Genomic DNA, 21,379 nt, shown 5'->3' with positions numbered 1-21,379 from the left:
TGCCACCTGGTGAGGAAGATAATGATTGGATCTCTGGAGTATCAGACTGGATATAAGACAGCCGACGCCCTATCCTGGTGCTGGTGATTCAGTCTGCTTCTCAGTTCTTGGACTCAGCTCTGTTCCAGTCTTCTCAAGTTAAGTTTGTTTTTGCTCATGTTCACACTTGCTCTTGTTGGTCAATTCAGTTTTTTGTGTGGTCAGCCAGCCCGACTAGGCTGTGCTGAATTTCCACTCTTATTTATCTGTATTTGCCAATTTGCCTTTTTTTGTCTCTTATTAGATTGGCCTCTTTTTGCTCTATCTCAGAATATTTCAGAGTTCTGATATAGTGGGAGAAGTCTAGTGACTTCAGGGTTAAGTTTGCTATCAGTTGTGTTGGACATTATTTTTGGTAGGGTTTTTGGCAGATTGCAGACAGTTTCTTTCCTTTCCTGTCCTTTCTAGTTAGTTTGTCCCCATCGTTTGCTCAGCCTATTTTCCTGCCTTTGTTTGTGTTTTCATCTTGTTTCACCGTCAATACATGTGGGGGGGCTGTCTTTCCTTTGGGGTCTGCTCTGGGGCAGTTAGTTTTCCTCTTTTCCTGCTTTAGGCTTATTTAGCTCTCCGGTTGTGACGAGGCATCTAGGACCACCGTAGGAATGCTCCACGACTGCTACTAGTTGCGTGGTTAGGATCAGGGGTCTGCAGTCTGCATAGTTACCAACCTCTTTGGTTTTCTGAGACTTAGAGTGTGTTGTTTTTTATTTCCTCCTCGGCGACCCATTCACAACAGACAAGGCAACTGTTAGGTGGATTCATAACTGGCTTAGTGATTGGGCCCAAAGAGTGGTCGGAAATGGCTGCACATCCAGTTGGAAGAATGTCTCAAGTGGGGTACCACAGGGCTCTGTCCTGGGCCCTGTATTGTTCAACATCTTTAGCAACAATTCAGCAACTAACAGAATGGTTTTTAACAGGAAAAAATGCAAAGTACTACATCTGGGCAATAAAAATGAAAAAAGCATATACAGAATGGGAGGAATAGGGCTAAGCAACAGCACATGTGAAAAAGATTTGACTATACTAATAGATCACAGACTGAATATGAGGCAACAGTGTGATGCAGCAGCAAAAATGGCAAATGCAATTCTAGGATGTATTAACAGAAGCATACAGTCTAGATCACGTGAAGTCATTATTGCCCTCTACACCTCTTTGGTCAGACCTCATCTGGAATACTGTGTCCAGTTTTGGGCGCCACATTTTAAAAAAGACATCAACAAACTAGAGCAAGTTCAGACCCTGTCTCATGAGGAAAGGTTGCAGGATTTCGGAATGTTTAGCTTGCAGAAGAGAAGACTGAGAGGAGACTTAATAGCTGTTTACAAATATCTCAAGGGCTGTCACATTGTAGAAGGATCATCTTTATTTTCATTTACACAAGGAAAGACTAGAAAAAATGGGATGAAACTGAATGGGAGGAGACACAGAATAGATATTAGAAAAAACTTTTTGACAGTTAGAGTGATCAATGAGTGGAACAGGCTGCCACGAGAGGTGGTGAGTTCTCCTTCAATAGAAGTCTTTAAACAGAGGCTGGACAGACATCTGTCTGGGATGATTTAGCGAATCCTGCTTTGAGCAGGGGGTTGGACCAGATGCCCCAGGAGGTCCCTTCCAACTCTACAATTCTATGATTTTATGATTCTAAGTGTACAACCTCTAGTGACCCTTGTTCCACCATAATGCTAAACAACCAGTTCTACCCTCACCTAATATATCCTCACCCATCCCTTTAGTCTGTGAGCCCTCTCGGGCAGGGTCCTCTCTCCTATTGTACAAGTCAGTGACTTGCATTTTCCGTGCTTTTTGTATTTTTTTATGTATATTTTAACATGTATAATAACTAAATAATAACAAAATATTAATAATAATACTATACAGAATCAGTTTCCACAATGAGTTTTTGATGCTGTGTATTATCACTGCTCAAAAAAACGCAGCATCTTACAGTAAGGGTATGTGCGCATGTTGCGGATTTTGATGCATTTCTGCAGCGTTTTTGAACGCACAGAGTTGCATGAAATCCGCAGTGTAGTGGGTATACAATGTTAGTCAATGGGAAAATAAGAATTGCTGTGCACATGCTGCCAAAAAATCTGCACGGATCTGCAGCGTTTCTGCACCCATTGACTTCCATTGAGTCTGGCAAATCCGCAGCCAAACCGCATATGTAAAAAAGATTTGATGTTTTGCTGCGGATTAGGGTGTCAAAAACGCTGCAGAGGGAAGTGATGTCAGGTAGGAGGAAGTGTGTGGGAGGAGTGTGTACTGTCGTGGTCGTGGCCGAAGGAAGTCACCATTTTGGAATGACGATGGAGTCCTATCGTCGCATGGGGATGGATGTCGGGCGTCTGATTGATCTGGTATGTGCCTGTGTGTGTCTGTCTGTCCGTTCCCATGCGATGATAGTGCGACAGGGATTGTACTCAGTTGTTGAATGGGACTACTGCTCCCATCCGTTTATTATGATGGGAGAGTACTTTCATCGTCCGGCGACTGAATACAATTGTTAGTTAAACACAAAACACATAATGACATACAAAACACAGTACATATAACATACATTACAGACAGAACATACAACATACAGTACAACATAGAGTACATACTCACCATACACCACATCTAATTCCTCGAAGCCCTCGTCGCCGATCTCCCTCGTCCGCCGGCGATACACTAACAGGAGCGCGGCATCCTGTGTCCCCGAGAGCCCAGCCAAGGAGGGCCCTACCATATACGTGGAACTGAACAGGGCCTCCGCTCCTGGTCCTGAACCACTCCACCTGGTGGCGCCACGCCCGGTGTCGCTGGTGCGGAGTCTGACCGTAGGCGACACTGTTGCATCCCCTCTGCCGCTAGCGACCGCATCTTCAAAGGCGGCCGCTGCCCCGGCGCCGGATGAAATTTCAGGTGCGGCCTACCCTGCGGCCGCGGCTGCTGTGCCGGCACTCGAATCGACTGCGGCCTGTGTGACAGGCCCTGTGGCCCAATTTCCTAAAAACACGGCCGCTCCCATCTGCCACCCGGCCCCAGCGGCTGCAGGGCCACTAACATCATTGGCCGCCTCTGTCCCGCTCCCTTCTTCGGCGGAGTCCCGCCCACCGGACTCCCGAGCCTGTAGTGTGCCCTCTGTTTGGGTCGCAGAGGTTATAAGGAAGAAGAAGGCCCGGGATCGGGAGATATGGAACCAGCTCCACGCAGGGGGAGAGGCTGGAATGGCGGCTAAGAGGTCTAAGGGACGGCTGGTGTATACCAACATCGCTCAAGGATACGGCTTTGTTCGGGATGAGACTGGCCAGAAAGTTTACGTAAATGTGGCTTCCATTCATCACGGCCGGGCTTTGAAGGAAGGAGACTATGTGTCTTACTACAAAGAGTACTGTCCCCGCGGTTATTATGCGGTGGCCGTACTAGCGGAGCCTGAAGGATGTGAACACCGTAAAGAGGACTTGTGTGGACACCCTCGGTATTCTAGGAGCTCCACGGCTGTGGAGCCCCTCACGACTGACCACTAGGAGGCGGAGTGAACTGTCAGGAGTTCGTAGCACCGTTGTGCAAGTTATAAGGACAGTTGTATGTAGAGGAAATTTTCTTTTGTTGTTTATCTGTTGTTTTTATTTTATTTTTCTTTCCTTCTCCGTTCTGTGTACCTTTTCTAGGAAAGTATACGTAGATATGTTTACCTGACAGAGCGGGGATACAAAGAAACGAGGGAGTGTCCATGTCCAAGAAATTGGGGGGGGGAAAGAAGATATGCAATGTTATATTGTTATATGTTGGTTTTAAAAGCAAAGGAAAATGAAAAAAAAATCATAAAAAATGGGGTACTTGTGATATTGTAAAGTTGTGTTGGTGTATAATATGCACAAGTAAATGCAACAGGTCCGGGTAAGAGAAGGTCTGAGGGACCAAAGGGAAGTGTGAGATCCGACAGGGGTCTATGTGTAGAGAAGGTCTGGGAGACCGAGACGCCGACCATGACATGTAACTGAAAGAAAGGTAAAAGAGATGGAAGACGTGAGAAAGACAGCCGTCCTAGGTCAGGTCCCCGACACCACGGACACCCCTGAAGGAGGAAGGTGGATGCCGGAAATGATCTGGTATCCCATCCCACTTCATACCAAACCTCACCACAGTCTTCATCCCAACCCTAACCCATCTCTTCAACCTATCACTAACAACTGGTGTTTTCCCCTCAAGCTTTAAACATGCCTCCATCACACCTATCCTCAAAAAGCCCTCTCTTGACCCATCCTTTGTATCTAGCTATCGCCCTATATCACTTCTCCCCTACGCCTCCAAGCTACTGGAACAACACGTCTACCTTGAACTGTCCTCCCATCTCTCTTCTTGCTCCCTCTTCGACCGCTTACAATCCGGCTTCCGGTCACACCACTCCACTGAAACTGCCCTTACTAAGGTCACCAATGACCTCTTAACCGCCAAGAGCAAGCGACACTACTCTGTCCTCCTCCTCCTGGACCTGTCGGCTGCCTTTGACACAGTGGAGCATTCCCTATTATTACAGACCATCTCATCCCTCGGCATCACAGACTTGGCCCTTTCCTGGATCTCATCATACCTAACAGACCGGACATTCAGCATCTCCCACTCACACACCACCTCCTCACCTCGCCCCCTATCTGTCGGAGTCCCACAAGGTTCAGTCCTTGGGCCCCTGCTGTTCTCTATTTACACCTTTGGCCTGGGACAGCTCATAGAATCTCATGGCTTTCAGTATCATCTTTACGCTGATGACACACAGATCTACATCTCTGGACCAGATATCACCTCCCTACTAACCAGAATCCCTCAATGTCTGTCCACTATTTCATCCTTCTTCTCCGCTAGATTTTTGACACTCAACATGGACAAAACAGAATTCATCATCTTTCCCCCATCTCACGTGACCCCCCCCTACGAACCTATCAATTACAGTAAATGACTGCCCACTCTCCCCAGTCCCACAAGCTCGCTGCCTCGGAGTAATCCTTGACGCTGATCTCTCCTTCAAACCACATATCCAAGCCCTTTCCACTTCCTGTCGACTTCAACTCAAAAATATTTCACGAATCCGTTCATTCCTCACCCAAGAATCTGCAAAAACCCTAGTCCATGCCCTCATCATCTCTCGCCTTGACTACTGCAACCTCCTGCTCTGTGGCCTCCCCTCAAACACTCTCGCACCCCTCCAATCTATTCTAAACTCTGCTGCCCGACTAATCCACCTGTCCCCCCGCTATTACCCAGCTTCTCCCCTCTGTCAATCCCTTCACTGGCCCCCAATTGCCCAGAGACTCCATTACAAAACCCTAACCATGACATACAAAGCCATCCACAACCTGTCTCCTCCATACATCTGTGACCTCGTCTCCCGGTACTTTCCCGCATGCAACCTCCGACCCTCACAAGATCTCCTTCTCTACTCCCCTCTTATCTCCTCTTCCCACAATCGCGTACAAGATTTCTCTCGCGCATCACCGCTACTCTGGAACTCTCTACCACAACATATCAGACTCTCACCTACCATCGAAACCTTCAAAAAGAGCCTGAAGACCCACCTCTTCCGACAAGCCTATAACCTGCAGTAACCACCGATCGACCAAACCGCTGCACGACCAGCTCTACCCTTGCCTACTGTATTATCACCCATCCCTTGTAGATTGTGAGCCCTCGCGGGCAGGGTCCTCTCTCCTCCTGTACCAGTTATGACTTGTATTGTTTAAGATTATTGTACTTGTTTTTATGTATACCCCTCCTTACGTGTAAAGTGCCATGGAATAAATGGCGCTATAACAATAAATAATAATAATCTGGTAGGTGTGAGGCCTCGATCATGGTGTACCGGACAGTGGAAGGTAACAGAAGGGGAGAGTAGGGGAAGGCACACGCCATAGAGAGAAAATGGGTGTACCTAGCCCAATTTGAAAGTCGTTGTGTGGCGTGCGCGCTGGTGAGTAGCAGTAGGCTGCTCAGAGCATGGTGCTCCCAGTATGGTTTGACCCCCACAGGTAGTGGGTTTGGCCCAACAACTGGTCCGACAACAGAGTGTAGGTGAAGCTTCAGAATGACGAAGGCAGGGATTACGATTGTCGAGGACGACAATAGACAAACGAAGGGAGAGTGTAGGGAAGGTGACCTGACGGACGGACAGACGTGTCAGAACAGAGAAAGGAAGGTTTGCACAGTTTAGACAGGTGTCAGTTACTACAGTGGGGAAACAGCTGAGAAAGTGTAGTGGACGTGCAGTACCTTGGGTTGACCATTAGAGGGCAGGGATGAGTGTGATTGAAGGACTTGACATCAGCTTAGGGCTTAGGAAACTGTTGGTCATGGGGGGCGGAGTTACAGGAAACCGGGAATGATATAAATTTGACAGGAGGGTTCCAGAAAGTTCCAGTCTCCAGAGGGAGCTCCAGTGACAGGAGGACTACAACAGTTTGTGCACTGTGAGGAAAACCGAACCAGGGGGACTGAGGAGAGAGAACGTTAGGGGGGTGGTCCTGACAGGAAGAACCGCAGTATAGACGAGGCATTGAGGTAAAGCACACTGCATTAAGGAAGACGACTGATCAGTAAAAGTGCTGTTGGTTTAAGGGCCTAAGGCGGCCACAGTGACGGATCTGACAGGAGCGTCGAAGAGTGAAGAGGGGACGGTGCGTAAATGTACGTCCCCGGTGTAAAGTACGGTGTGTGGGAAGCGGCCCTGGAAACCGGGGGCCGATAAGTGAAGTGAAGCAAAGTGAATTGAATGAAGTGTGGTGTACTTCGGAGGCCGTCAGGTGGATGGCAAGAGAATAAACTTGGACCTGTTGTACCCGAAACTTGCCTCATCGTGTGTACGTCACTGCGCGGTATATCGAGGGACCACCCCCCAGCCCGGCCCACCGACTCTACACTAGGCCGCCGTATAGACGTGTCAGTACGTTATGTGTTAGTCTGCACCAGCTAGTAGACGTGTATGTACGTTATGTCACACTCTAGGTATAGATGTGTATGTTTGCCACACTCTAGGCCGCCCTATAGACGTGTATGCAGGGCCGGCCCGAACGTATAGGCGAGCTAGGCGGCCGCCTAGGGCGCCGACCCAAAGGGGGCGCCAGAGAAAAAATAGAAAAAATTATAAAAAATCTTTTCAAAAGGCAAAAAGTTTTAGGGATGGAAAGAAAAGTGTACATATTTAAGGGCAAATATGACGCGAGAGGTTGGTTGGGTTGGCAACAATTTCGATAGAATCTGAAGTTGCTAAACAAATTAATCTCGGTGACTTAGTGTCATCCTTTTAAAAAAAAAAGGCAAGGAAACAAAAATTTGAATTACCTATGGTCGTTTTTGCTTTGTGTTATTGATTACTTTGTATATATTTGTCCTATACAACTTCTCAGAAGATTAAAGAGTAAAGGGCCTGTCACACTAAGCGATATCGCGGTGTCTGATACTTACCTCCGACGGCTACCCCGCTGTCCATCGCTGATCGTGCGACAACGTCCTGGACTGTTTCTCGTCGTCAGCTTCCTGCTGTGAGGACGAGCGACGCGTGGAGCCGGGCGGGAGGACGCAGGATCGCCTGGTGTGACAGGTAAGTAGCGACCCCCGTCCCCAGCGATGTCGCTGGTGAGATCTGCCTGTGTGGCAGCTCACTAGCGACCACTTAGCGATGCACCAGCGATCCTGACCGCGTCATATCACTGGTACATCGCTAAGTGTGACAGTGCCTTTAGGAGAGAGATAATTAATCATTGTTGTTGTGGTTTATTTTGCTCCTAAATTTATATCCCAAGTTTTCATCTACTGCCAAGAATAGTAGGGGCGCAACAAAATAGTTTCGCCTAGGGCGCCATAATCTCTCGGGCCGGCCCTGCGTGTATGTACGTTACAACTATGAAGTCTCACACAGTCAGCCACGTGATTCTGTAATGTCCTTTGAGGACGTTCCCTGTCGTCGCAGCTCCGCCCCCCAGTGGTTGCCATGGTTGCCGGCCATTAGACAGCCGAAACCCTCCCCGCCCTGCACACATTTCTGTGGAAGGGACGTCACGTGATGGGCAGAACCACCTCGCCTTCCGGGTAGGGGTACGTTTAGCATATTTACCTCCCACCCGAGGGAATTGGTGTTGACGTCTCGGTGTTGGCAGCAGCGGGTCCTGTCAGCCTACTCCTCCTTGTTTGCAGCGGTGCGGGACCGGTGACAAGGTGAGGCGGCTCAGGGGCTGTGTCTCCTCGGGGGGCACATAGGTCAGTGCTGGGAGGGGCGCAGCAAGTTCCTGGGAAGTTTGTGGCGTAATTATCCTGTAATGTGGCGTGTACGGGCCGCGCTCGTCAGACCTCCGCACGGAGCAGAGCTGGCGCTGTGACCGGGCGCACGGAGCAGAACTGGCGCTGTGACCGGGCGCACGGAGCAGAACTGGCGCTGTGACCGGGCGCACGGAGCAGAACTGGCGCTGTGACCGGGCGCACGGAGCAGAACTGGCGCTGTGACCGGGCGCACGGAGCAGAACTGGCGCTGGGACCGGGCGCACGGAGCAGAACTGGCGCTGTGACCGGGCGCACGGAGCAGAACTGGCGCTTTGACCGGGCGCACGGAGCAGAACTGGCGCTGTGACCGGGCGCACGGAGCAGAACTGGCGCTGTGACCGGGCGCACGGAGCAGAACTGGCGCTGTGACCGGGCGCACGGAGCAGAACTGGCGCTGTGACCGGGCGCACGGAGCAGAACTGGCGCTTTGACCGGGCGCACGGAGCAGACCTGGCGCTTTGACCGGGCGCACGGAGCAGACCTGGCGCTGGGACCGGGCGCACGGAGCAGAACTGGCGCTGGGACCGGGCGCACGGAGCAGAGAGCTGGCGCTGCGACCGGGCGCACGGAGCAGAGAGCTGGCGCTGCGACCGGGCGCACGGAGCAGAGAGCTGGCGCTGCGACCGGGCGCACGGAGCAGAGAGCTGGCGCTGCGACCGGGCGCACGGAGCAGAGAGCTGGCGCTGCGACCGGGCGCACGGAGCAGAGAGCTGGCGCTGCGACCGGGCGCACGGAGCAGAGAGCTGGCGCTGCGACCGGGCGCACGGAGCAGAGAGCTGGCGCTGCGACCGGGCGCACGGAGCAGAGAGCTGGCGCTGCGACCGGGCGCACGGAGCAGAGAGCTGGCGCTGCGACCGGGCGCACGGAGCAGAGAGCTGGCGCTGCGACCGGGCGCACGGAGCAGAGAGCTGGCGCTGCGACCGGGCGCACGGAGCAGAGAGCTGGCGCTGCGACCGGGCGCACGGAGCAGAGAGCTGGCGCTGCGACCGGGCGCACGGAGCAGAGAGCTGGCGCTGCGACCGGGCGCTATGACCTGGCGCACGGAGCAGAACTGGCGCTATGACCTGGCGCTGCGGCCGGGCGCCACGGAGCGCAGAGCTGGCGCTGCGGCCGGGCGCCACGGAGCCTATGCTGTCTTCTCATTATGTGCCGTCCTGTCAGGTGACAGACTCCGCTCTGCTCCATTCTGCCGTGACGCTGGGGCTGCAGGGGTTGTGTAATGGCAGCGCTGCCGCGATGGCTCGTACGTCAGTGTTTCCACTCGTTACCACACCCTGGAGGTTATTCCCTGGGAGGGAGAAACTTGCAGAACGTGTTCTGGTGAGCAAGAAGCCCACACTACACCCTGTGTGTAGCAGAGCGGAGTTATGTGTCCAAAGGTTACACCTCTGTGCTGGCTGCCTGTGAGATTTGGCTCCATCCTGCACCACAGAGACAGCTAAGCTCTGCTACTTGTGCATGTGGCTGCTCTGCTGATATCAGATCAGACTGGGGACTATCCTGTCATAACCCGTTTCTGGTCCCATCATTGCCCTGTAAATCTGTCAGCTGGGTGCGACCTACAACTATTGGGGTGAATTCCTCCCTAGTTCAACTAGTTATATGCAATTCATGGCACGTGAGACATCTTGGTGAGTATTTGTAGGGGCCGTCAGATCACTGATGGACGAGTCCTGGTCTGTAAGGTCAGTGAGGGTCTGACCCCCATTACCAATCTGCTGTTATCTGCAGCGGTTGGATAGGAGCGATAGGTCGTCACGACTCTGTTCATTGTTTGTTGGGCGACGCAGAGTATTGCTGTCACTTTCAAGCAAATTGGATATAAATTGCAGAATTCTGCAGCATGCACGACATAATACTCAGCTGCTGTGTTCTGCTTTGCCCATTATGTATATGGGGTGTCTGACCCTCCTGATCTTATTTTGATACCTTAAGGATAAGTCATCAATATGATAGTCCTGGGCATTCCCTTTAAAATGATCATACTCCTCCACTTGGTTGTTCTTCTTTAATCAGCATTTTAATTTTTCTACTAATTAGATCTCGGTGCACAGGGGCCGGACTGTACACAGGGTCTTCTCCTCCCTGCCTGTGACTCCCCGGCGCCTCCACCTGTCTCTGGTCTGTGAGTGACAGGTCACTGCTGAGATTTCAAACAACAGAGGAGGCAGCAGAGGGGCTGGGGAAACAGACAGGGAGAAGACCTGGCCCCTGTGCACCAAGATCTAATTAGCAGAAAACTTCAAATGCTGATTAAACAAGAGCAACATAGCGGATTACATTATTAATGTAATCAGTATTACAGTGACATTACACCCATGTCTCTACTGTACATTATAAAATCGTGCAGACAGGGTCTCTTTAAGTGACCAATGGACGTACGCTTGTGTATTGACTGACAGCTAATTACTGCAAACTTCCATAGACACATATTGTCAGCCAATCCTGCCCATGTTCTGTATATAGATGGGAGGAAGCTGATGTTACATAATGGGATCAGGTGTGTAGATTCAGCTGCCCCGATTCTCACCCCCTTCCTCAGACATCTATTGCCAGAGGGAGGTCAGGACACCCCCCCCCCCATAACAGTGGATGGTCACTTAGAAATCCATGACTAGCCAATGTTAATCTAATGGGTGTGTGACCTACTGTACCCTCCTACTTCAATGGCAAATGACGCTCCTGTGTTCTACTCCCCGCCCCATACACATCCTTTTTATTTTTTTTCCCTCCAAGTTTTCCTAAGAATTTTACCGGAATACCCCTTTTATCACCTATTCACAGGAAATATAACTTCTAAATTGATTTGAGGTTCAACCGAAAAGACCACCAAGATTACCAGTAAGGGGCTCTTTTGTCCTGCCTGTTTGCATGGAGATGATTGGCAGTCACTCCATTTATTCTGAGACTGCTAGAGAAGATGGAGTGTAGTGCTTGCAGTTGTCATCCAGAATTAATAACTCTGTGATCTAGGCATTAGTGGGGGTCTAGTAGACCCTGTGGGAAGTTGATCACTACTGGACAACTTCTTCTCATAAGCTAAAGTGAGCATAATAAAACAAACATACTTTCCTCCTAGACTGGCACCACACCTCCCAACGTTGGCTCTTTGCCTCCCTGCGGTGACATGACATTAATATGTGGTGACCACTGCAGCCAATCGGCTGCTGCTGATCAGCTGCACTTTTAGTACTATGTCAGCAGTCATGAGATGAAATGATGGTACATTCATAGGAAGGCCGGTCCAGCATATCGTGCCTCCATCATCCCTCCATCATCCCTCTGGGCTGTTGCACTGGTGAAGCAACATGCTCAGTCGCATCTAGATCTTGTGGCTATGTAAAGAAGGCACGAGGCTTCTGTTCTTCATCGTACTGAACTCTGCCTCAGGCCATGTTCACACGTGGCAGCGTGTTTGTGTATTTGATGCTGCAGATAGGGACCTGACATCTGATATGCACTATATGTGGAGGAATGGTTGTCACAAGCGTTCATGTCACACTTCTGAGGTTGAAGTTTAATGCTGTCTGCAGAGCTGACTAGCTGTAACATATTTGTGTGTGGTTGTCGTGTGTATGGACTTCTTACACGATTACGGTAAATCCTACACTTCTCTATTATAGCAAAATCTTAGGGAAAAAAATAAAAAGCTCCTTATCTAAATCTTGCTGTCACATAATTAAGACGTCCCTGGTGCTGTTTTGTGTGTCCGAAAGCACTGGGTGCAGACCTTGGTTGCTTCTTGACGTCCTATGCAGTCTTCTCCAATTGCCATGGTACAAATCCTTTATAATCACACCTATCTAGTTTAGGTGCGACCTATAATCCTACTGTGTGAGCGTAGCCCAAGGGCTAGGCTCATCTACCAACATTTCCAGTTATGCAGAAATGTCTCCCATGCTTACTCATGCATGTATGTGCTTTCTCACTAACGCCGGCCAGCTGTCAGTTTAGTGGTAGTTGTACTTGGATATTCTGAATGCTGTGAATCGCCTGCTGTGAAAGATCAGTGTCGTAAAGTGGAGCAACATCCTGGGTCTCATGGTGTTTGCTAAAGGAATGGGGGATCAATAGTAAGCTGCTGTTCAAACATCACCGGTCAGTCTATTACCCAATTACACCCGGAAACTACCTATATTTTATGTTGATGCTGAAAATTGCATTGTAAAAAAAAAGGGAAGCCCAGCCCAACTGTTTGTTTATCTCTTTAAAGGGAACCTGTCACCACTTTTTTTTGGCCTACCCAGTAAAAATATCATTTAATAGAGTGTCAGCTATGCGTTCCACAACTAGTTCTGAAACCCCCTGACTCCCCATGTATCAGGGCTGTGGAGTCTGTAAGCCACAGTTGCGACTCCGACTCCTGGATTTTATCAGGCTCCGACTCCGGCTCCGGCTCCGACTCCGACTCCTTCATAAATGGCCAATTCATAACAACAAATTTACTGTTGTAAAATATTAAACATCGTGCTTATTCAGTTTCTCACCATCATATAAGTAATCAGACCACTTAGAGCAAAAACTACATTTATTAGAATACAATTAGAATATAGCAAATAACTTTTATAAACTTTTCTAAACTGTAAGTAAATATGCAATAAACACTTTTATGCAGTTAATAAGAAGAAATCTATAAATTTGTCCTCAGAAAAAGTATTGCCTCTGTCAGATCCTCCTTCATGGATGCCCTTAAATCTGATCTAATTATTTTGAGAGCAGAGAACAACCTCTCTACACTAACTTGTGTTGGTGGCAAAGCAGTAACCACTCTGGCAACATCTCTGACAATGTCAGGATACAGAGGAATCGCTTGTTGCACTGTTATTTTTGATGAACGGTCAAATTTCTCAATTTCTTTTAGTGCACATGAAAAATTCTGCTGAAATGTACTGGCTGTGTTCCTTGATGCGGATGACTCTTCTATGCGGGAACGCTTTGCACGGTCCTTGTGATCCAAATATTTTTCGAAATTAAATTCTTCATCAGTTGATGATGAGGGTGAAGATGTGGCAGGACGACCAAATTCTTCTTGTTCCTCCTGACTGTTCTGCAACCCTTTCATCCTTACTGCTATTTCAAACAGAGCTTCTTTTCCTTTACTTAGCTGTTGATCATCTAGAAGAATCCGATGCATTGGGTCTACATGAACAGCTGCCAAAAGAATGTTATTTTGTAATAGTAGCTCCTCTCTCCGTTTCATTGATGTAGCAATGCCACTTGCAATTAACCCTCCTCTTTGGGACAGGCGAAACATCAGGTTCTTCCACTCCTTTAAGAAAATACCTGGAGTTAAGTCCTCTGCTTGTAATTTTTTAGTCACTGTAAATGGGTGCTCTAGCAATTTTTCCAGCTCAGTCACCTGATTCCACTGACTTTCATTTAGCGTCAGTTGAGGGTTAGCCATGTCTACAAGAAAGGTTTTCAGTTCAACCAAGCGCTGAATCATTAAGTAAGTACTGCCCCATCGTGTGGCTTGATCAATAATTGCCCCTTTTCCAGCACGTCTCTTCAAAATTGAGTCAACTTTAGGGGTTCTGGCAACAGTAGCCAATTTTCTCACCTTGCCAATCAGTGCAGCAGCATGTCCTTCTTGCAGACTGTCTCTTATAGCCAGCTGTAGCGTATGCACAACACAGCGCATGTGATGAATGAAAGAACATATTGACACAGTTTCAACAAGATCATCTAAACTATCATGTTGCTGTTCATCTGAAGCAACTTCAGTTTGCTCCTCAGTTACAATACTGTGTTCCTCTATTTCAAACATTTCTGTGTCTGTGGACCCAGAATGTTCTTCTAGCTGCTGGTCACCATCATTACTCTCATTCATTAGCTTAATAGTACTTATCATATTTGAAGCATTGTCAGTTACGACAGAAAGAACTTGTTCTTTTTTAAGTTCATAGTCTTGCAGAACCCTTTCCACCAAGACCTGGAGAAACTCACTGGTGTGATGAGCTTTGGTGTCTTTTAGGCCGGTTTCACACTAGCGCATTTTCAGCGCGCGCACGGCCGGGGGTAGCTCCGCCCCCGAGCCGGCTCTCTGCCCGGCGTGCCCGCCCCTTCCTTGTAGCGCCGCCTCCTAGCGGACAGCGGCGCCTGCGATCGGCGCACCCTATCTTTAGCATAGGGTGCGCCGATCGTGCGCAGGCCGTGCGCTAGTTGCGCTTTGACCTGCGCTGCGCACTTTTGACGGTGCGCCGTGCGCGCCAAAATCAAACTTTTCGGATTTTGGCGCGCACGGCGCACCGTCAAAAGTGCGCAGCGCAGGTCAAAGCGCAACTAGCGCACGGCCTGCGCACGATCGGCGCACCCTATGCTAAAGATAGGGTGCGCCGATCGCAGGCGCCGCTGTCCGCTAGGAGGCGGCGCTACAAGGAAGGGGCGGGCACGCCGGGCAGAGAGCCGGATCGGGGGCGGAGCTACCCCCGGCCGTGCGCGCGCTGAAAATGCGCTAATGTGAAACCGGCCTTACTGCCAATGTCTTGGTAACTATTTCATTTTTGTCTCAAACAAATCGGACATTGATGGCAAAATAGTTCACTCTGGGACGTGTGCAGGCATCCATTTTAAGAAACAGAAAGCGTCCCTTGAGAGTTTTTTTAAGTTCTTCCTTTTGTTTAAAAGCTTCTTCGACTACTTATTTTCTAATACTCTCTCTCTCCAGAGAAACACCAAGCTTGCGGGCCATTTCCCCATTCAGACACATAAAAGCTGGTCGTGAAAATAATGAAATAGGCACACTATCCTTTACAACAAGCTCTATGATCTGTTTTTTAAATGTATCTACTGTCATTGTCACAGTAACTTTGTCACTGACAAAATATCTTGCAACTGATGGCTGCAAAGTTCTCTGCTCCTTTGTTTGGCTGGAAGAGCTGGGCACTGGTTCATTGGTTTGGATGCAGTCTTTCTCATCCACTGCTTTCAGTACTTCTGGATGAAAGCGCTGTAAATGTCTCTTTAGATTAGAAGCTCTGGTAGGAGCATTTTTATCTTTGCCTGAATATGCACTCATCTTGGCTTCACAGCATTTGTTTTCGTCTGGATCAGTTGTCATACACTGACAGACATAATGTTTTCTATCTTGAGTGATGGTGAAATGTTCAAATACAGCTGATTTAATGTGATGCTTCTTTGACATTCTCGGGTTTTTAATTCTGCATTCACAATCCAAATGACAATTGTTTTTCCTAAAAACAATTATACAAAATTATTGCCAGGTCGTACAACTGATATAGTGGTCAGTAATACTGTTATTATTCCTCATGTACTCACAGTTAACTGATGCAAAGTTTGTTGAAAGGATAATACTTCTTACAGTCTTCCTCTTCTGATTAGCAGGCAGCTGTGAGATGCTTGGAAGACGCACACCTAGTATGATCTAGTCTAGAGGAGGAGCTTTACTACTAAGAATTTGCAACACATTTTCACTTTCAGTTTCATACATTGTAAGTAGGGGGGTTGGGGCAGCATGAGGTTAACCAAGTATAAGATTAGATAAGGGCAGTGGAGAACAGTGACACACAAGAAGTAAGAAATGTCTCTATCTCCAGCAGAACTGCTTATCACTGTTGTTCATAGTTTGATAGAACATATATATTTGAGTAACATTTATAAAATTCATATGAAAGTTCAATTATGAAATATTAATACATTTTTTTTAAAGTCGGAGTCGGTACATTTCTACAGACTCCGACTCCACGACTCCGACTCCACAGCCCTGCCATGTATCACCCATAAAAACCTTTAATAGGCTGGTTTAACACTTGCGTTTTTTTGCGCTGCTTTTTAGCACAAAAAAATGCATGTTTTTTCCCCTATACTTTAACATGGGTGCGCATATGTGTGCATACATATGCGCACGTATGCGTTTGTATGCACATGCGTTTTTTTTGCAGTGTGCTTCGGGCACACAATGCATCCTGTTGCATTTTTTGTGCATCCGACTTGCCCCCAAAAAACGCATGCGCACGCAATGTGTTTTTTTTTTTTTTTTTTTTTTTTTTACAGCAAAACACCCATTAAAGTCTATGGGTGCGCATTGTAATGCGCACGTATGCGCAAAAAAACGCATGTGTTTTTTCTTAAAAATGCACCAAAACCCGCAAAAAGCACACAAACGCATGATGCGTTTGTATGCGCAAAAAATGCGCAGCAAAAAAACACAAGTGTGAAAGTAGCCTTTGTCCCGCAGGGTATGTTGATCTGTCCGGTCCGATGGGCATTGCCTCTGTTCCGTCACTCCTTCCCTCCTCGGCTTGCTGTACGCATTCTTCTCTGTGAAGATCGCGTACAGATTTCGCACGTGCCCATTGAAGTGTGACCTCGCGCGTGCGCAGTATGCTTTGCCCAATTGAGGGCAAAGCCGAAAATCAGCAGTGCGCAACTGCGCATGCGTCGGCATACGTAGTTGTTTCTTTTGTCCCAGAAGTATTTCGTTTCGCGACCATGCGCGCAACTGATTTTCAGCTTTTGCAGTGGAAGGGAAGGGGATTTGAATTTTTATTTCCTAAATATTTTTAAACTTTTTTTTAAACTGTTTACTGTTCTTGTTAGCCCCCAGATGCGATCATCCGATTGCATGTGCTATATGTAGTGAAGACACAGCATCGCTGCATGTAGCAGAAGTCACTGTCTCCTTTGACCCCCTGGCTGTCATGGCAACTCATCGGCCACCTGTGATCATGTCACTGGCATGCTGATGGGAGAAGGTAATGACGCACAAGCACGCTGGAGTGTGTTAAATGACGCTGTCAGAGATTGTTAACCTGTTAAATACTGCTGTCAATCATGGGCGGAGCTCTGCTCCACCTGCGATTATTAGCAGCAGGTCCAGGCTGTAATACACAGCCATTGCCTGCCAGGTATAGTGCGGGCTCGCTAGGTGAGCCTGCTTCCGACTTGAGAGCGATCTATATATCTATTTCATATGTCATGAAAGAAAGGGTTATGGTATTTTGCCCCCAAAAAACACAGCAAAACATGATGCCTGTGTTTTTGCACTTATTCATTGCTTTCTATGGGTGAGAAAAAACACTGCAAAAACTCTTTAAAAAAACAGTGAAAGTGACATGCTGCAGTTTGCAAAAAAAAAGCAGCAGTTTTCCAAATCAGTCGGGGGGAGGGGGAAAGTGTGTGAGTGAGATTTATGAACTCATAGCTTTTGCTGGTACTGTAAAACACAGCAAAAGCGCAATCTGTGAACCTAGCCTAATATTCAGCACAATATTTTGAAGCCTTTTTGAGCATATGTTGAAATATAATTTTAGGAACATGTAAGGCCATGTGAAAAAATAGAAAAAAAACGGAGGTTTTTTAAAGCTTATCCTTAAAGTCAGTGAAAGATGTACAGCATGCAGATGTTGTTCAAATGTCGTTCCCCCCCCCCCTCTTTTCCTTTCTTGTGACACATAGTTTTGCATTGATAAGTTTGCTATGTGACCCAGGCCAAAACTGTACATACCGTATCTGTTTTAGTGAGGACCACTCGTTTCACAAAAAAACATAGACATGTGAACAGCCCCTAGACTACAATGGGTACATGTTCTAACCATGAAAAACGCATAACTGATGTCTGAATGAGCCTGAAAGGGAACCTGACAGCGGACACATGCTGCCCAATTCAAATCGGTTAGTGCAATACAAGAAAATATCGCATTGCCCTGTGACTAATGTTAATAATAACATGAAAAGGAAAATGGCAAACAGCACTTGCAGGATCAAGTGGATGCACGCTCACCGTCCAGAGACCCAACAGGACCATAGGAATTCCAATAAAGCGAAGAGGAGCAGCATCCAATCCAGGTGAGAAATATATAAATTTATTCAGCCATGATAAAATGCAACGTTTCAACCACCAAGGGGTCTTTTTCAAGCTTGAAAAAGACCCCTTGGTGGTTGAAACGTTGCATTTTATCATGGCTGAATAAATTTATATATTTCTCACCTGGATTGTATGCTGCTCATCTTCGCTTTATTGCAATGTTAATAATAAGTCAGTGCTCATTTGAGAGCTTTTTCTCAGCTCGACTTACTGCGTGTATCGTACGAGACTCGCCAATGCAAGTCCGTGGGTATCAGAAACCAAATCGGACGGCACACGGGCCATGTGTATGCCACCCGATTTTTTTTTTTTTTTTTTTTTTTTGCAGTCATCTCAAAGCAAACATGAAATTTCATCAGCCAAGTACAGTAAGTTCACAACCCGAACCGTCAGGATAGTTAGAGGTCCCGTACATGTATAATGCCACAAGCCACCTAATTATAATAAACTTGCACCTTTTTACTGCCTTTCATGTGGCACTAAAGGGTGTTATGCCTTATTTAACCTATTAAATTAATTAAAAAAAAACAATGTGACATCCCCCCCCCCTCCTATTTCTGAAATACAGCAAAGGTAAAGAAGACAGCTGTGGGCTTATGTTATCAGACTGGAAAAGTCCATGTTTATTGGGCCCTTCCCAGACTAAAAAATAGAAGCCCACAGTCACTCCAGAATTGGGTTGATGACAGCTGTGATTTGTCAGACACCCCCCTTTACTAACCCAGTAATCCCAAAAAACACACACGCACCACTTTACTGATATTCACAGACGCCAGATTCTGGGAATGTGGACTACGGCAAAGCTTCATGGTAATCTTTTTATCGGTGAACCAGGGACTGTTCCTTGATTTTTATTTCTGTCGTTATGTTTTTCAAATATATTTTTTTGTACTACGTGGATGGTGCGAAATACAGGGATGTTCTTGAGCAAAACCTGTTTCAATCTGTCAGTGATTTGAGACTGGGACAAAGGTTCACCTTCCAAAAAGACACTGACCCAAAGCATACTGCTAAAGCAACACTCGAGTGGTGTAAGGGGAAATGTATACCGGATAAGTGGAGTCAGCTAATTTTGCCACGATTAAACTGGGTAAACTTATTGACTTGAGTCTAAGCCGGGTATGCATTGTCCCCTCATCCCTATCCTGGTATACATGGCTCCCCCTTCCCTATCCTTGTATGAATGGCTCCTTATCTCTATCCTTGTATGCATGGTTCCTATAAAAAAAAAAAAAATCCTACTTGCCTTCCTGCGCGCCCTTGCTGCATCTCGTTCCGGCGCCAGCAGCTCTTCCTGACGAGCGTTCTTTTGGCCCCGCTCATTAAGATAATGATTACTCACGCCACTTGTATGGGAATGGAGAGGTGTGAATATTCATTACCTTAATGAGCGGGGCCATGTGATCGCTCGGCCGGAAGAGTTGCTGGAAGCCGGAACGAACAAGATGCAGCGAGGGTGTGCAGGAAGGTAAGTAGGATGTGTGCTGGAAGCCGGCGGCTGTAAAAAAAAAAAAAAAAATCACTGTGCACGCTATAAGAGAAATGAATATTCACTGCCAGTGTAGTGAATATTCATTTCTCTTTAGCAGCGGGCACAGTGACTTTCACTGCCGCCGGCTTCTGCCTCCTGTCACCCTCTCCCCCGCCGTCTTTCTGGGATAATGACTCGTATAAGCCGAGGAGGGGCATTTTCAGCACACAAAAAATGTGCTGAAAAACTGCTTATACACGAGTATATAGGGTAAGTGCACACCTTGCGGATTTTGCAAAATAAATACGCAGGTAAAAAGACCTGCGGATTAGCCTGCGGTTTGACACTTGATCATGGAGCAGGTGTAAAACCGCTGCAGAATCCGCACAAAGAATTGACATGCCGAGGATTAGAAACCGCAGCAAGTGCACAGCGTTTTTTGTTTTTCATAGATTTTAATGGTACTGTGGATTCCGCAGCATGTGCACATACCCATACAGTAACTGTTTTGTAGTGGCCTAGTCAAAGCCTTAATCCAGTTGGGGATCTGTGGTTAGACTTGAAGATACATGGTTTCTTCTGGTGAGCAGCAAACTTTGAGCTCGAGTAGTTTTGCCTTGAGGAATGGGAAAAAAATCCCAGTGGAAAGCTCAGAGACTTACCCAAAGCGATGTGCAGCTATGACTGCCATGAAAGGAGGCTCTACAAAGTACTGACTTTAGGCGGCTGAAAACTTCAGCATGCATAACTATTCAGTTATTTTGTTCTATTTGTTTACTTCACAATAAAAAGAAAACCAAAAGTCCACAGTTGTAGGCATGTTCTTTACATGAACTGATGAAAACCCTCAAAAGAAAGTGAAATTCCAGGTTTTGAAGTAGCTAAAAACGAAATAAGCCATTGCATATCTACAGGACATATAGCCATTTTATCTGTATATAACATTGCTTTTATTAACTTTGTAAACTAGCTTTAAATTACATGAGAATTGCAGTATGTAGAAGATGATGATAAAATCGCATTCCTTCCGGATGTTAGGTGAGAAAAATTGCATTGTACTCGCATGACACTCGTCCTACTTTTCTGGATTAACATCAAAGCTTTGCTTTTTTTTTTTTTTTTATTTGCACAATGTGAGCAAGACCTAAGAGCCACCAGTGATCGGCAATGATTGACAGGTGTCTTCCTATGCATGCAGTGAGGGAGTTGGCAGTCCCTGGTGGGGAGAAGCTGTCTGACTAGTCTCTCATGTGGCTCATTCCGGTGGGCTTTTCAAAGTTTGGTTTTTCTCTGAAACGCTTTAGAATTTGAGTCAAACATGCCTGATTGAAATGGAAATGCAGCCAATGTCTGATGCATGCTGCCTGATCTATGAGCAGCATGTATCCGCTGTCCGGTTTCCTTTAGCCTATGTGCCCACGTTGCAGAAATGTCCGCAGCATTTCCGCAACTATCTGCCGCAGGGAAAAGCGTTTTGCAAGCATTTTTAGCTTGCAGAATGCTTGCACTTTTCCAAACGATTTAAAGCATTGCTTGGAAAAGTGATTGACTGGTTGGTCACACTTGTCAAGCATAGTGCTTGACAAGTGTGACCAACTTTTTACTATTGATGTTGCCTATGCAGCATCAATAGAATGTTAAAAATAATAAAAAATCTGGATATACTCCCCTTCTGTCGGCCCCTGGAGCCTTCCCGCCTCTCAGCCATTCTGCCAGCATCTTCTGTTTCCAGGGATGCTTTG

At 47.2% G+C, this 21,379-nt stretch overlaps 1 protein-coding gene across 2 annotated transcripts in view; it reads left to right on the top strand.

Annotated features, from left to right (window-relative positions):
- Positions 1 to 8,083: 8,083 nt before the first annotated feature.
- Positions 8,084 to 21,379, top strand: part of ANXA7 (annexin A7) — a 91,357-nt gene continuing 78,061 nt past the window's right edge. The window contains exon 1 of one of the 2 annotated variants that reach the window (XM_073585869.1): positions 8,084 to 8,238. The gene's annotated coding sequence lies outside the window, so the exon portion shown is untranslated. The remainder of the gene's footprint in view (positions 8,239 to 21,379) is intronic. The other variant, XM_073585870.1, reaches the window with a different exon arrangement.

This window comes from Dendrobates tinctorius, unplaced genomic scaffold (assembly GCF_039654945.1).
Source record: "Dendrobates tinctorius isolate UK_male_01 unplaced genomic scaffold, ASM3965494v1 ptg000089l, whole genome shotgun sequence".
Classification (NCBI taxonomy): domain Eukaryota; kingdom Metazoa; phylum Chordata; class Amphibia; order Anura; family Dendrobatidae; genus Dendrobates; species Dendrobates tinctorius.
The sequence above is the reverse complement of the archived record's forward strand: the minus strand, read 5'-3'. Positions and strand labels throughout refer to the sequence as shown.